Source organism: Mycteria americana, chromosome 1, assembly GCF_035582795.1.
Source record: "Mycteria americana isolate JAX WOST 10 ecotype Jacksonville Zoo and Gardens chromosome 1, USCA_MyAme_1.0, whole genome shotgun sequence".
In the NCBI taxonomy this organism is placed as follows: domain Eukaryota; kingdom Metazoa; phylum Chordata; class Aves; order Ciconiiformes; family Ciconiidae; genus Mycteria; species Mycteria americana.
In genome coordinates, this window is record NC_134365.1 from 94,481,349 (window position 1) to 94,496,266 (window position 14,918).

The following is a 14,918-nucleotide window of genomic DNA, read 5'->3' on the forward strand; positions in this document are numbered from 1 at the left end:
TTTTGAACTTGTCTGTCTTTCTCTGCTCCACCATGCAACAGTCTGAAAGTGCTACATGCTGTAGAACGAATTTTAAAAAAAAGTTGTTGGCTGGCATTATGTAAAACCATATTTTCCCTTTTGGTGCATATGTTCTGGTCCTAGCAATGTCCTTGTTTTGCTGAAATTAACATTTTTCCCCTCATAGTCATTGGTATGTGATGGTGTTTTTCTGTCTTCTTTAATTGTGATGCTTATTTTTTTTTAATTAGTATAAGGTTGATTGTTAAAATTAAGTGGCAGAAGGCTTCTTTCCAAGTTATTCAGAAATCTTTTGCTGAAGGAATATATTTTGCTACTCTCAATTGCCTTTTTCCCCCTTCTTCTTTCATTGCAAACTACTCTGGGAAGAGCTTCTTTTAACAAAAAAAAAAAAGGCTACGCTTGACTGATAATGCATTGCTTTGGATGGTGAAACATTATGAAAGTTTAATTTTTAATTAAATCTGAAATACCAATTATAACTGAAAGAGATTTTAACCTGTTTCTTTTCAGACTGCCTGAAGTTACATTGTAGATGCTGAAATCACTGCACCTTAAAAACAAAAAGATTAAGCTGCTCTGCATTCCTGTAAGTAAAAGCTTTTCCGGTACCTTTTGTCCGTATTTTTCCTCTATATGCATCCAAAGTGTTAGCACAGTAGCTGGTCTTGGATAAAGGTCAGAGTCCCCTTGAATGGGTTTTAGAAGTTCAAAGGATGTTTTATTTAAAAATTAAAACTGAACTTACATCTTGCAGATCTTTAATTTCAGACCCCTGAATAGATGGTTCTTTTCTGCTTTGTTTTGAATATTATTACGAATAGTGTGCATCTCTCTGTCGGTTGACTTACAGTTCCTATCGCTTTGTCAGTGAGGATTTCTGCACTTTGGTGCAGAGATAACAGAAAGTAGCAGAAGATTCCTTATAGCATAAAATATAGTTTATTCTCTTTCTGTGATGTCATAACAAATTTTTCTCCTTTATACAACAAAAAACCAAACAACTTTCTGATGACATCACAGGGGGCTTCAGCTGCTTCAGGGTGTAGACGAAGTCAGAATTGCCTAATTCATCTGTGCTGTGACACAACAAAACAGTCAAAATAACATCTTAGGTCTCTCAGCAAGAAAGGAGTCTCTTTCTAAGAGCATAGTTATTCTATAAATGAAAGTCAGATTGTACGTCAGTCTGATCTAGTCTTATTTAGAATCTGTTCATTGAATGTATTTGGGACAATAATTAATATTTGGAACTTCCGTGGCTGAACAACAGGCACGCAAAAGAGGATTGGAAAATATAGGAGATTCAGATACTCTGAATTTAATGAAATAATATATGAAGAAAAATCCAGGAGCTTGTAGATAGTAGGAAAAAATTGATTTTAGTTGGACAGTACAAAGCTGTGGAATATTACAAAGCAACGTCGGTTTGTTTTCTTGTTCAAGATCAAAATGTGCAGTCTGTAATGAAATCCAGAGCCTTCTTCCAAAGTGGCACTTTTGTACTTCAGTGTTAAAATATTTTAACTATCAATTGGGATTTTTCCTTCCTTCCCCTCTCTCCCTCCGCCTTTAAAAAAAAAAAAATTGTATTTTTAATGATTTATTTTAAACTAGCTGAAGGGTACAGTACACTGTGGGCAGCTAATGCATGCCCCTTCCAGCGTGGAGCGCCAAGCATGACTCAGGCAGGCAGATTGTGCCATTCTGGCTCTACTCCATTGTGTTTTTACATTACTGGCAAGGGCCATGCCATTGTGTTGTTTAAATATTGTGTATTAACTGCAGGCTGTGGCCAGTGAATGGTATTTAACATTTTCTGCTCATCATTCCTGAATATGAGCAGCTTCCCTGGCCACCAGAGGTTAACTTTGCAATTACACTGGTGAGCAGAGCTGAAAACACTCATGGATTTGCTGGGTCCAGCAGCAATTTAAAGGGAGGTGTTGGGCGAAAAGTAGGGGAACACTTCTGAATCTGTGAGTACAGAATTTCAAAGTTGTCTTGCAATTTTGTGTGAACAACCAGGAGAATTTTTGTTGGAAAGTAGAAGTAATTCTCTTTCCAGAATGCAACAGCAGAGTGAGGAGTGAATTAAGGCAAGTTCTTTGAATCCTTAGGATCCAGATGGTCAGTGAGTCCTGCACGGACAGCCCTAAGGCAAAATACCGGGTAGCAATATATGGGCGTGATGGTTGATGCTGGCTGGAATGGGCTTTTTCTAGTTATATGAGACTCTAGGCTTTGGAGGGGAAATAAATGCACAAGTGTAAAACTTGTGTATAGGAATTTTTTATTTTTTTTTTTAATCAAGGATGGCAAGCACGTCCAGGAAGAGGTGTTGAGCAGCTTGCTCAAGGTCAGAGTAAATCAGTGGTCAAACTGGGAATGGAGTGTGGGGTCACGACTCCCAAGTCTCTTCTGTTCTGCCTAGTTCTTCCTTCTATTCCATGAAGTAAAGATCCTAGTTTCTAATCTTTGAGTTTCTTGTGTCATTTGCTTTTTCCAAAAAAAAAAATACCCCACCTGTAAACTTCTAGCTGCTCCGAAGCTTTGTAGTCTTGACATACAGCCTGTCTCTGGAATACAGAAGCACAAGGTGGGGGAACTTTTATGTATGCACATGTATGCTGTAAAATGAAGATGTGATTCTTGCTATACCTTGTGTCCATGTAGCTAGTAACTTGTCACAATAAAAACAGGGCACCTTCTTTATAGAGGAAAGTATGCTTTAAGGATTTCCTTTGTTTCCTATATATGTTCACTGTAATCAGGTGTCTCTAACTGTAAGATTAGTGAATAAAATAAACTTCCCAATATGGCTTTCCTATATTAACCTGAAAACAGGAAGAGGAAGAAAAGGCAAGCCATACTCTGGTAGTTTTCTGGGTTTTTTGAACTGGATTTCTTTAATTGAAGGGTGGAAAACTTGCTTTAGGGTAGGGATGTCCCTAAAGCAGCTGATTAATATAAAATGGACCAGATTTTCAGCTAATACAAAAATATGCTTGACTTGATACATGGCATTGGAAGAAAATACAGGTTCACAACATGTGAATATCTGGCAGGCAGTTGCATAAAAACACAGCCTTCTAAATGTACTGCAGGCACGCTCTTAATGGAAAAGGTCTGTGGGCTGGAGTCTTGCTATGTTGGGTGTTCTGGCCATCTTTTGCTATGTACTAAAGTTATGTGGATTGATAGGCAAGTAGATCCATTGAGGTCCATGGGACTACTCAAATACTTAACTTTAAGGATGTGGTTAAGTACTTTGCTGTTTGCAACTAACCCCAGATAGGACTAAGTCTAGTATGAGGAGCCATCTCTGCTCACATTCAGTGTCTACTTGATTTTAGAAGGAGACAGTGACAGCATGTTGTGTGTGAAAGAAGAAGATTCTGTACGCACAAACGGAAAACCTATAAAAGAGATGCACTGGATGTGCTTTCAAAGCAGTGGTTTTAGTTACATTGCCATTGGCTAACACCAATAAGGAGTATACGACATTATTTTTGCTAAAAAGAGATTTTTCAAGGTTTCAGCCTTATGCAGCCTTGTGATCTGATTACTGACCAAGAGATCCGGTGCTCTAATCTTGGGGGATGCTGGCTCATTGAGTGGCATTGGACAAGTCATCTAACCTTGCTGTGCCGTGTACAGCAGATCACTTTTTCAATCTGGTTCAAACTGATACAGCTCTGTGAACATTATTGAGTTTGTGTTTGCAAAGCTCTTAGAGGAGAAATAGTAACCATTGTTGTTATTAATAAGTATATTGTGTAGACAAATCACGAGGGATGGAGATACAGCCACTCATGGGGGTGATCTTTCACAACTCACTTGTGCCTTTGTTTAATTCCATCATTCAAAGGTATCAAGGCCAACTCCAATTTACAGAAGTATTTCTCATGTCACTCGCCCCACTGTTGAGTATTTTATTGTTCATGTTCTCTCTCCGTCTGTTTCTCTGCTACTTTCCTCCATGCTGAATTAACCTTGCATACCAAACTTTATTCCTCTTTTTTGTATTATACAGCAGAGACATTTGTGTAGCCTCCAAATTACAGAGAGCAAATTCATTTTGTCTAGTGATTGTTTGCTGATGATGTATGAAACAGACAGAAGACAGTTTGAATTTTCATAAGTTCAATTGAGCTTGCAGGCATAAGGAAAGGAACAGGCAGAACCCAAGCCAATGTGACACAGTAAGCTGGCATCCCAGAGTGCATGCTGCATGTGTAGCGTCAGGATGTCAGGGCTGAGAAGGGCTTCGTCCATCACAGTAGTGCTTTTAAATGAAGGAAGAGTTTTGAAGCAACAAACAAGCTACCCTACCATGTGCTTTACTGCGCAAGAATCCTCACGGTTCCTGATGGGTGTGGGATCTGTCCTTCCCTCTGGTAACTTGCTGTTTTAACTGGAATTTCATGTCTAAGATGGGCTTTGAGCCCAGCAAATTCCTAGTTCCTATTCCTCTGACAAAATGTAAACCCTCAATAGTTTGTTAAGCCCTTTTTTTTTGATGCAGAAGATACTGCCTTCTAGAAGCTACGCTGGAGAAGATGCGTACAAATGTGAAATGAGTATGGAAGTGTGCTTCCTTTGAACAAAGATCAATGTCTTGGGGCTGACTGTCACTGAGGAATTGTGTTAGTACTAACAGAGAGAATTAATTTTGCCTTTTCCCCTTCCTATACCAAGGCATTAATCCAGGAACTCATGGGGATAAATTCTGCCCTGATTTTTACCTGTGGAACCCCAGTGGAAATGTGGAGAGGTCAAAAATGTTTGTCAAGGCAGAAATGGTCCTGGTGTTAAAATTGTTGCGAAAGCAGAAACTGGTTGATTGTCATCTGGCCCAGGGGCAAGAGGGTATGTTGGAGCCCTACGTGGCATTATATGCTTCTGAAAGCGTTGCTTTTGTTGTATGTTGAGGAAAATATGAAAAAAATTTTCTAGTGAGTGAAAAGCTATAATCAGGAGCACAGTGATTAATTGTTCTTCATATCCACTGGGAGAAAGACCTAAAGAAATCAGTTCAACGAGCAGAGAAAATTACCAAGTTACATACTAAGAACCATGTTCTGACTGTATTGGTTGTAAAGCACTGGGATGCACCATCTGTAGGTACTGTGGAAGCAGGAGAGGTTTCTTTTTTAAGGAATGGCTTGGAAAACCATCTCTCAGGGTGCGCTAGAACTCGCTGTAAGGCAGAAGACCAGCCTGGACGGGTTCTGTTGCTCCCTGGCGTTTCTCTGATTCAGCGTACCGTTTGGGAATGTTGGTATGTGGCTAATACATTCCTGATTAATAAAGCTTAATGTTCCCGAAAGATCCCCAGGGTTCTCATTTTTCCATCCTCTCATAACTGAAACCATACTGTCTCTTCAAAGATTTCATTGGGCTGCCAGCATTTTGCTTTGACCCTTCTTTTTTTAGAGAAGGACAGGGGAGGGAGTCGTATAGACACTGAGGGCAGATTTTTGGTCGCTGTGAGCCTGCACAGTTTCTTTCAAGTTGGTGCACAAATGCTGATTTGTTTCAGTTACCGGTTTTTAAAATTTGGATGAATGGAGACACTCCAGGTATTCCTGATACAAAGGCCCCTGACACAGATCGTGGAGACAGTTGAAAGTTGCAAATAGGACTGATGATCAGAGCAAATATGTAATGGGGCTGGAGTAAAGCCTGCTACAAAAAGGTAAATGGCTCAGGAGGTTTGGGAGCTTTGTGATTGTCTCTGTTTTTAGAATTTCTATGTAAACATCCCTGAAAGATATTTTCACTTAATGAAACTGCAAATATCAAAATGCAGTTGGCCAGCCTGAAAATTTTGTTAGTTCTCAGGTTGGTTTTAATCAGTCTCATTCACAACTTAGCACAAAAAAAGAGTTGAGAATGATTGATGATTAAGTCCATAATGCTTTTTCTGTTTTCTTGAAAATGTTTAAGGTTTGGGTTTTTTGGGAGGTGGAGGGGTTGTGTGGGGCTTTGTTTGTTTGTTGTTTTAGGTCTGTATGTTAAGGGCATCAGTTGTAGTGTACAAATGGGTAGAATCCCAGCTTTTTTCATAGGTAGCAGCTCTTGGTTTTGCAGAATAGTGGCCACAATGGATGAAGATAGGAAAATGGCTCTCCAGTGTGTGGTTGCTTTAGTATATAAAGGAGTATGGGTTGTGATTCACTCCTATTAAAAAGGCATGGGAATATTAGCATTGATTCCCTGAGTAGCACTGCTTTAGTAAGTTGTAAAACACTTCAGCATTTCAGCACCTGAAGATGTTATGGTGAAAGTGGAAAATCTTTCACTCCATTTATCAAAACATTTGCTGGCCTACTTCAAGGTAAAAGAAAGACTAAATATTATTGAGCAAGGAAAGTTATCTTAGACCAGAGATGTCATCAGATAAACTACAAAAGGAAAAAAATGCAACATAGACCTGGCCTTTTCCAATCCTTGGTAGTCTTTATTTTGTCCTATCCAAAATGAAATTCTTCAGCTAAACCAGTGTATAATGGGAGGGACTCCACAGAAAGGCATTGTGGTTATTCTATATTTACATCAGTGTCCCTGAGGACACTCTCACTGAATCATTCCAAATTCCAGAGTCTGATGTAGGGCAGTCTGGTGAATGTAAGTTACCCAAACTTTCTGGTCTGTTTTCTTCATTAGTGTAAGTGGTCTAGCTCTGAATTTTACTATAGAGGATCTGGTTCTTCTTATTGCCCTCTTTCCTGTCGTTGTCCCTGCATCTCAGATAATAGATTAGAAAAGATTTTAATCTCATTTGTGTCAAAATTGGTCTGTTGTCTTCAACAGTTTCCACTGGCACGAGAGAGATCAGAATATTTGTTTTATTTATTTATTTTTAAAAATAAATCATCTGCAGAGCTCCACTGCTGACATGTCCATGGCTTTGGTGCCAGTGCATGCTCTGCAGGGCCTTCAGAAGTCTGACAGAGAACGCTGTCCTTCAAATATGTATTTGAACAGTCCTGTATTTCCTCATGACAGAAGAATTCCTCCAGCATCTTTTGTTCTCTGTGTGTGTCATCATCCTATAGCATTTTGGCTTAAAAGGACCTAGTTCTTGCTCTTTGCTTCCTTTTCTTACACCTCTCTCCTTTAGGAACCTGCAGGAGCTGGCAGCAAGATAGCTGGATTGGAGATAGTGAGCACTTGGCAGATTGGTCTGTGCCATTAAAGGCCCTTGGAAAAGCATTTGGCTTTGCAAGATGTTTTGGTGTCAGTAATAACTGAAGGCACCTCTGAGTCAGAACCTGCATTAACAGATTTTTTTGAACTCATTGTTTTCCCTGGCAGATTTTTTTTTTTTAGTTGTCTTTTTTAGTTGTCTTCATAATGTTTCCTTAGAAATTTCATTCTCGTTCATGTAACGTTCTCATGGAAATTTTGAATAATGAAAATCTTTTGTAAAATGGAAGAGTGTTATCTCATCTCTTTCAAGACTGGCAATAAGTAATCAAGAATCCTGTGACTTTTAGCAGCAGAACCTTTTCAAGGAATTAGGTATATATTTCCCAGCAGCAATGATAGTAGTCGTGTGCCAGAGCACTGCATGTCCTCTCTGAATATGAACTGGTTTAGGTCATGTTCCTGCAGGCCCAGTTCATTTAGGTAGGGTATAGTGGTGCAGTTCCTGTGTATATAGTTTGCAAGATCAGACCATCAATGGGAAGATCTGCCGAACATCGGAGTTTGAGCCAGAGGCAGATGAATTCTCATCTCTTCTCAGTTTCTTTTCCCATTCATTAGGGTTTTGAGCGAGAAGGGTAATCCGTTTTGTCATGTCTCTTGCCCTGTTTTAATACACAACTAACCTTATGTCTGAGCGGCTGTCACTTCTCCAGAACAAGTGATAGTGGATTCCTGAAGCAAACAACTATAAAATGATCACCCTTTGGGGCAGGCTTAGTGTGTAAATGACAGCTTTTGCCTGGATGCAGTTAACAACTAGAGGGAAATTCCAGCAGTCGGGCATCACACAAGCCTGACGAATGCAGAGAGAGGGTGTTGAGGGACCAGAAATCAGGTGACCAAGAGGGTATAGAATTGCATGAGTGTATCATCTTGACGGGAAATATAGCACAATTAGAAGTGAGAAATCCCTGAGGTACTGATGCTTATGGATGGCACCTGAATGTAAGAGTTTTGATTCCTCATAATTGTTTCAATCCTGCAGGAAGGAAAGGATTATGCTTTTTACTTTTGTCAGGGCTTCGGTGCTATTGAATTTGTTCTGGTGCCTCTTGGCCATGTGAAAATCACCCCAGAAATGATACTGTTTGCTGTTTCTTTCTGTGTCACAAATTGATGTTACTACTTCTCAGCCTCCTTTTGTGTGTGTCTGTGGTTTAGAAAATACTGCTCTTTACAGCTACATCTGCCCTTATTCTGATCACGCTTGCCATTCAAGACATTTGTTTGCCATGACAAACTCCTTTTCACTTTACCAGTCTTTGTTATGCTGCAGTGGTCTTGCACCTATGTGCTGACACATGTGGGTCCAAAACTGCACTGAAGAAAATCTTCAGATATTAGTACAACCCTAGATATCTGGCAAATATTTAGTTTCCTCAGGATACCAGTCATGGTCACCTCAAGTGTTTTTCTGCCCTGTCCAGGGAACTGTCCTCTGGCAAGAGCTCAGGAGAATTCTTCATGCAGGAAAGTAATCACAACTAGTATGTATGATTATAATCTATGACAAATATGAAATCTTTTACATTAATGTGTATGTTTTTGGAGTAGTACTGGACCAGAGCTTTGCATTCAGATAGTCCCTGACCTGGGGTTCTCAAAACTTCATTATTTTCTCATACAGTCTTAGACTGTTGCAGAGATACAGAAGTTGATGACAAAAGGCCACTTTGCTGCCAGGTCCAAATCTGTTTTAGGGGCTTTAAAGCTAGATGCAGTAACATTTAGGTGCTTGACTCCGAGTGGAATTCAAACCCCAGAGTTAGGGTCTTTATCCAGTACTTGGGATGTGTTAAGGGCAAAGGGAAGAATCTTGTTGGGTGGACTGCAACCTAGAGGAAGCCAAAGGGAAGCTCTAGAGGCTAAAGGCTTGGTGATTCTTCCACGGACAGGATTTCTTACCATAAGAAACACAGAAAGGATCTTTTCCTCACTGCAGCCATTAGTGTCCCAGAGAATTCCAACTGAGCCAGGTAAATTTTACTTTTTATGAAATTATCAGCTGTTAGAATACATTTTCTATCCCCCTATAAAATTTGCCTTTCAGCAACATGAGATAGGCATAGATTTTCCATGCCTTATGGTGGTGGAAAACATTTCTGATGTCCCTGCATTGTCAGACTGTCAGGGGCACGCTTTCTATGTGATACCTTTATTAGGATTTAATTACATTTAAAAGCATTTAATTTCTAAAAATCTCTTACACTGTCTCTGTCATAACGTTTAGAATGTATCTATACCATACAGTAGTTATTTGTTAAGCCTCCTTATACCTATAAAACCTTGTAAAAGAAATATACTGTATAGCAAAATAGATGTTCCTTATTTAATGCTGAACTAATTCTTAAAGCCGCATTGTGATTAATAATGGTTGTGCTGGTGGAAATCTAGAAAGGGTAATAGACTTTTCCTCCTGCTTTTTCTCTGTTGAGATGGTAAGAAGCCCAAATATCCATATTGTGAAACACTGAGTCTCACTTCTACTGCTGCCAGTACTTCATCCCACTGTCCAAATGGGATAGGACTTTGCCTGTAACTCCCCCCTGCTGCTTCCTAGAGCTGGCAACTCAGGGCTATTGAACTCAGTGAAATTCAGGGCTGCAGGTGAGCAGTGTGACAAAGCAAGTTTTCTTTGTAGTGCCCGGGGAGGTTATGCAGACATGATATCACCTGCAATCCCTGCTAGAACTCTTCACACCATTTCTATATTGAGTGCAGCTGTTTTCTGATCACTTCTTTTACAGATACAGAGTGAAATCCTGGCCCCGATAAAGTCAGTGGGATTCTTCCACGTTGCTTTCAGTGGACCCAGGATGCGTTGCAAATGTGTGTGCTTGAGCTGCCCCTTTGCAAGGCGTGGGTTATGGTATGCCTGATGCATTTACACATATACATCTGTTCCCACCTCTCCAGCAGTGCTGCCCCTGGTGAGGGGCAGACACTGACTGCTCTGTCTGCCATTGTGTCAGCCTCGAGGTACAGGAGGAAGCACAGGACTTTCCTTAGCTGATACAGGGGGAAAATAAATACATCATGCTTTCTTTTTTTTTTTTTTTTTTTTTTTTGAAACAACTAGATTTACCCTGTTTTAATATGAAAGTGACATTAAAGTTGTCATATGCATGGTTTTGCCCTGGAGTTCTTGAATGAAGGTTTATTTTGTTTTTAATCGCCTAATTTTAGGTGGTTTGGAGTTCTTTTGTGAAAGTTCATAAGACTATATTGGTTAGAAATTATTCCCCTCTCCCATTTTATCTAGCTCGGTTTTAACACTAGCTTACATAACAGTTCTTTCTTCTGTGGAGCCGATGAGGACCTGGCAAATTCAGTATGTAGTTCAGACAAACTGGTCCTCTGCTGGGCTGGGGTTGGGCTCTTGCTTGCACTGAAACCAGGTGTAAAATTCCCAGTCTCTGTCTCGGTTTGGCTTTTCTACTCCTCTGCAGCACTGATCTGCAAATGGAAACTCCTGCACTGATCTTTTTTAGTGTTCAGAGCTTTCAAAACCGACTCTGTATTTGGCCTGTATTTGTTTAAAGATAGAAAAAAATAACAGAGCTTGTTCTGCACTTTTGAAATCCCAGTCTTCTCACTTAAAGCTAGGTCAAATATTCTGTGTATTTGCAAGTCTAGCACTAATTCATGTGGCTAAATTGACAGTAATGGATGAATATTAAAGATGGATGGCACTGTTGCCCTTTAAGTAGGGCCTCTGTTTACTTTAGTGGGATTTTCACCAGTTTCAATGCTTGGAAGGTCAGTTGTTGTGTCTTTTGCCACTTTGCTAATATAGCACTATTGTTAAAATTCTTCCCCAGTTCATTCCTAATGGCCACGCTATTAGGAACTTTAGGTAACACTATGACTTCGGTAGTGTGGAGGGCAAGAAATGGTAAGAAACTAAACAAAAAATCCTAATGCAGAAATCTTACCTAACACAAATTACAGGAATTGATGTCGCGTAGAATGGCTTCCTCGATGGCTGCTGTGCTCAGTGGCTGCTGTGGCTGCTCAGTTTACCAGTCCAAACTAAGATGTGCTCTCCTCTGCCCGGTAGATCTAGACCAGTAGAGAGGGAAACAAATTGTATCCCCTCGCCTCCCCACTCTCCCCACTTCATAACTACAATCCCAATTATCTTGTCAAAGAGAAGTTTTTATGGGAGAAAGGTAACGTATCACCACAATAACTTCTGAACATAGCTCATGCCTCAGGACTTGATGTTGCACAGAAGGTCTTATTTTACCTCTAGGCCCTGTACAAATAGAAATGCCTTGAACAGTGAGCCAGCGAAATGTGAAATTAAATAGGGGCAAATGGACATTTATTTTATGTATAGTCACATTAATCAGACGTTTCATTTTTCTTTGGAAATGACTGTTTCAACAAAAGCAAAATTACAGCAATTAAAAATGTGAGGAGGAAAAATAATAGTATTGATTTTTGGTTTGTGTGGTTTTGTTATTTTTTGCTTAATTTTGTGACATGTAAGTAGTAATGCATGTCTTACTGCACGTCAATCTTTGTCAGACTGCAAGAGGCACTTAGGTTTAGGAAAGGTGAAGGTTCAGTACGTACTTGGCTAATGCTTAGTGACTTTTTTCATTGCACAAAACTGCTAGTTTTTCTACAATAACATGCAATAATGCAAATACAGAAATAGAAAAGAATGGAAGGGCTTACTTGGAAATTCTAATACACAGAACTTTCAAAACAAATTTATTTTTGGCTTTTTAATTATGTGGGAAGGTTCAGTATCACTTCTTTTTGAATTCTGATTTTGAAAGGAAATGAGAAGTCAAAATTTCTGCCTTTCCTTGTAGCTCTAAAATGCCAAAAAAGGCCTAGTAGCTCACTAGCAAAAGTAATGGATTGACCTAAGTTTAAAATCCTTGAGGCACAAGAAAAAAGATCTGGGATCTGTTGTTTTTGAAATTCTGTGGGGATGAATTGTGTGCTCTTTGCAGTGCTACAAGCTGCATCTCTCTCTCTCTAACTTTCTCTCTAATTTTCCATCATTCTTGTGTCTAGGTACATCTAATTCTTTGTCTTCTCTTGGGTCTTAAATAGAAGAATTAAGGTGACCACCTCCCTTTTTGCTGACAAAGGCTGCTATAATAGATGGCTGAGTATTTCTTGTGGGTGCCAGGAGGAATGACTATTTTGTGGACAGATATTGTAGTAGACAGAGGTATTGATTGGGTTTCATTGTAATAAACATTGCCAGATGTTATCTCAGTGTGTACTGTTTGCATAAGTAAATAAATAAATCCTCCAGAGCACAATTATTCCTTATAATGTTTTTTCAAAAGTTTACTATTGTATCCTTTTATATGTCTAAAGTGAACTTCCTCTGCTTTCTGTGCAGCTTGAGAAACTAATTGGGACACGTGAAGCTAATTGTAAAATACAGATCCCACTCTAGGTTTAGATACCATGTCAAGGCAAAATCTGGCATGTATATGTGATGGCATCTTCACTTTGGGTACTCTTTCTTCATCTGAGACTTTCTCCTGTAGGAAATACCTGAACAGGTTTTTTTTCACTGTTGTGTTACTGTCCATACCAGTGAACACCTTATTGTGGGAATGTCACGGTAAACGTCTGCGTCCTCTGACTCTTGGTAAAGACTCTCAGCTTGTGGGTCACTCAGTACGCAAAACGGTGATCAGATGCCAACGTATGTGTAGTCACTGAAGAAGATGGTTAAATGCCAGTGCTTGCAAGCCCAATGTATCAGTTGACAAGTAAGTTAAACCAGCTCTGAGTAAGGATCTGAGCTTCCACAGAGACCAAGAATCATAAGAGTCCAGATTCACTGATCAAACTGTGAAAATCACATCACATCAATGTGAAAAGCACGCCAGTGCACAGCACATCATCACAGTGCACAGAACATTGGTGTGGGCCTGTGTGCAGCTCCTGCATCTAAGCTTGGCTAGCGCTACCTTTTTCCTCGCAATAGGCAAGGCAGATTGAGGCATAGTTAGCTTCTAAGTTCTCTCTGATCCCTGGTGTTAGTCAGCTCTCCCAAAACCACTGAGCAAGTTCACAAGTGGTTTTTTGAAGTGTAGTCAATGTCCGTAAGAATGCATGTTAAATGAGAGCTGAAATTGTCTACTGGGCATTCTGAAAAGGATTTCTTTTTATTTTCAGTGAAGCTATACCTGTTTCACTGAAGTAGTGGTTCCTTGCTCTGCTGGACTAAACCATCTTGTAATTTATGATTTTGAGTCATGTGTGCCGAACACTGGCTTCCACAGAGATACAGGTTCCCTTGGCAAGTCGGCTCATTCTGGAGCCTCCCTAAAACATACTTAAAACAATTAGGTTTAGAAAGACGCAATGTGTATTTGAAGTCTCTGCCAGTGGGATCAGCGTTATTAACCTTACGACTCCTAAATTAAATCATCATTCTCTGTGTCAGATCTGAAGTTTAAATTCATATAAAAGATGTGGGTTTTTTCCAAATTCTTAAGTTTTACTAGCTGTTGTTTGTCTGCTTCTTCCAGTTTATCAACTGAATTTAACTGTACTTATTCTATCTACTTAGCTACATTTAGATTTTTTTATACATTTCACTGGAACTTGGTGTGATAGAAGCATTTACAAGTTACATGTGTGTATGTATTTACAGGTATCCTTTACAACTTAAAAGGCTACCCCTTCTTAAAATTTTTATTTTGGACAAAGACCATCAAACCCTTACTTGTTCGTTTTTCATTCGTTAGTGTCTTCCCTTTCCTCTTCTTTTTGTTGGCAAAAAGGGAAAAGAAGAAAAAATGAATGAAAAGCAAAGGAAGGAGAATGTCTGACCTTCCCACCAACTTTTCCTTGTTTTATACATGAATATTTTCAGTAATGTCTCTGAAAACTTTGAAGAGAACCACTTGCTTCCAAAAATCCCTGTGTAAAATTAGGAATACTTGACCATTTAAAATGCAGCTCTATTTCTCATCTCACTTCCCTTTGAATAGTCAAGTGCACGTCCAAGCAACAGCCACTGAAGGAACAATTTCAAGTTGCATGCAAACGTGGCTCATCAGCTGTGCATTTTTCCTGTTTCTAAGGAATAAAGATCACAAGTGTGAAATGAAACATAACAGGGAGGCACCGGAGTGCAGATCTGAAGGTGGAATTTGCATTGGCTGCACTTCAGCACAGATGGTGGAAAAACTTAAATCTACTCTTGGGTCCTGAGACCTTTACCCCCCTCAGGTTAGCAAACATATCTAAGGGAGGAAGCTGGAGTAGCTAATTCCCAAGTGATTTTAATGATTCATGCTCCCTAAAAGAAGGAGCCATGGGAAATATGCCTAAGCATCGCTATTTTGTTGGATGCTATAGGATGTTTGTTTAGTGAAATAGCTTTGCTAATAGCTTTGTTAATCAGTCGTGTCCCAAATAAAATAAAAAGTGCAACACAGCCTCGTCAGGTTTGGTCTTCTGCAAAATTAAATGCCTCATTTGTTCCTCTTACCTAGGCAGGAAAAGTGGACCAAAGAATGACCAAAACCTGCAGTTGCTCTATGGCCCTTTTGATTTTAAGGGGTAAAGAGTGCATAGGCTTGCTTGCTGCTTCTTCCTCAGGAGTTATGATGGAAAACCTTTGCTTTATTCTCCTCTCCTCCTGCCCTCCCTGTCTCTCAGTTCTGAAGTGATACAGGGGCACACTA

At 39.6% G+C, this 14,918-nt stretch overlaps 1 protein-coding gene across 10 annotated transcripts in view; it reads left to right on the plus strand.

The window, feature by feature from the left end:
- Positions 1–14,918, plus strand: part of ZBTB20 (zinc finger and BTB domain containing 20) — a 473,367-nt gene that overhangs the window by 139,791 nt on the left and 318,658 nt on the right. For all 10 annotated transcript variants that reach the window (XM_075512739.1, XM_075512721.1, XM_075512731.1 and 7 more), the window contains one exon: positions 535–610. The gene's annotated coding sequence lies outside the window, so the exon portion shown is untranslated. The remainder of the gene's footprint in view (positions 1–534; positions 611–14,918) is intronic.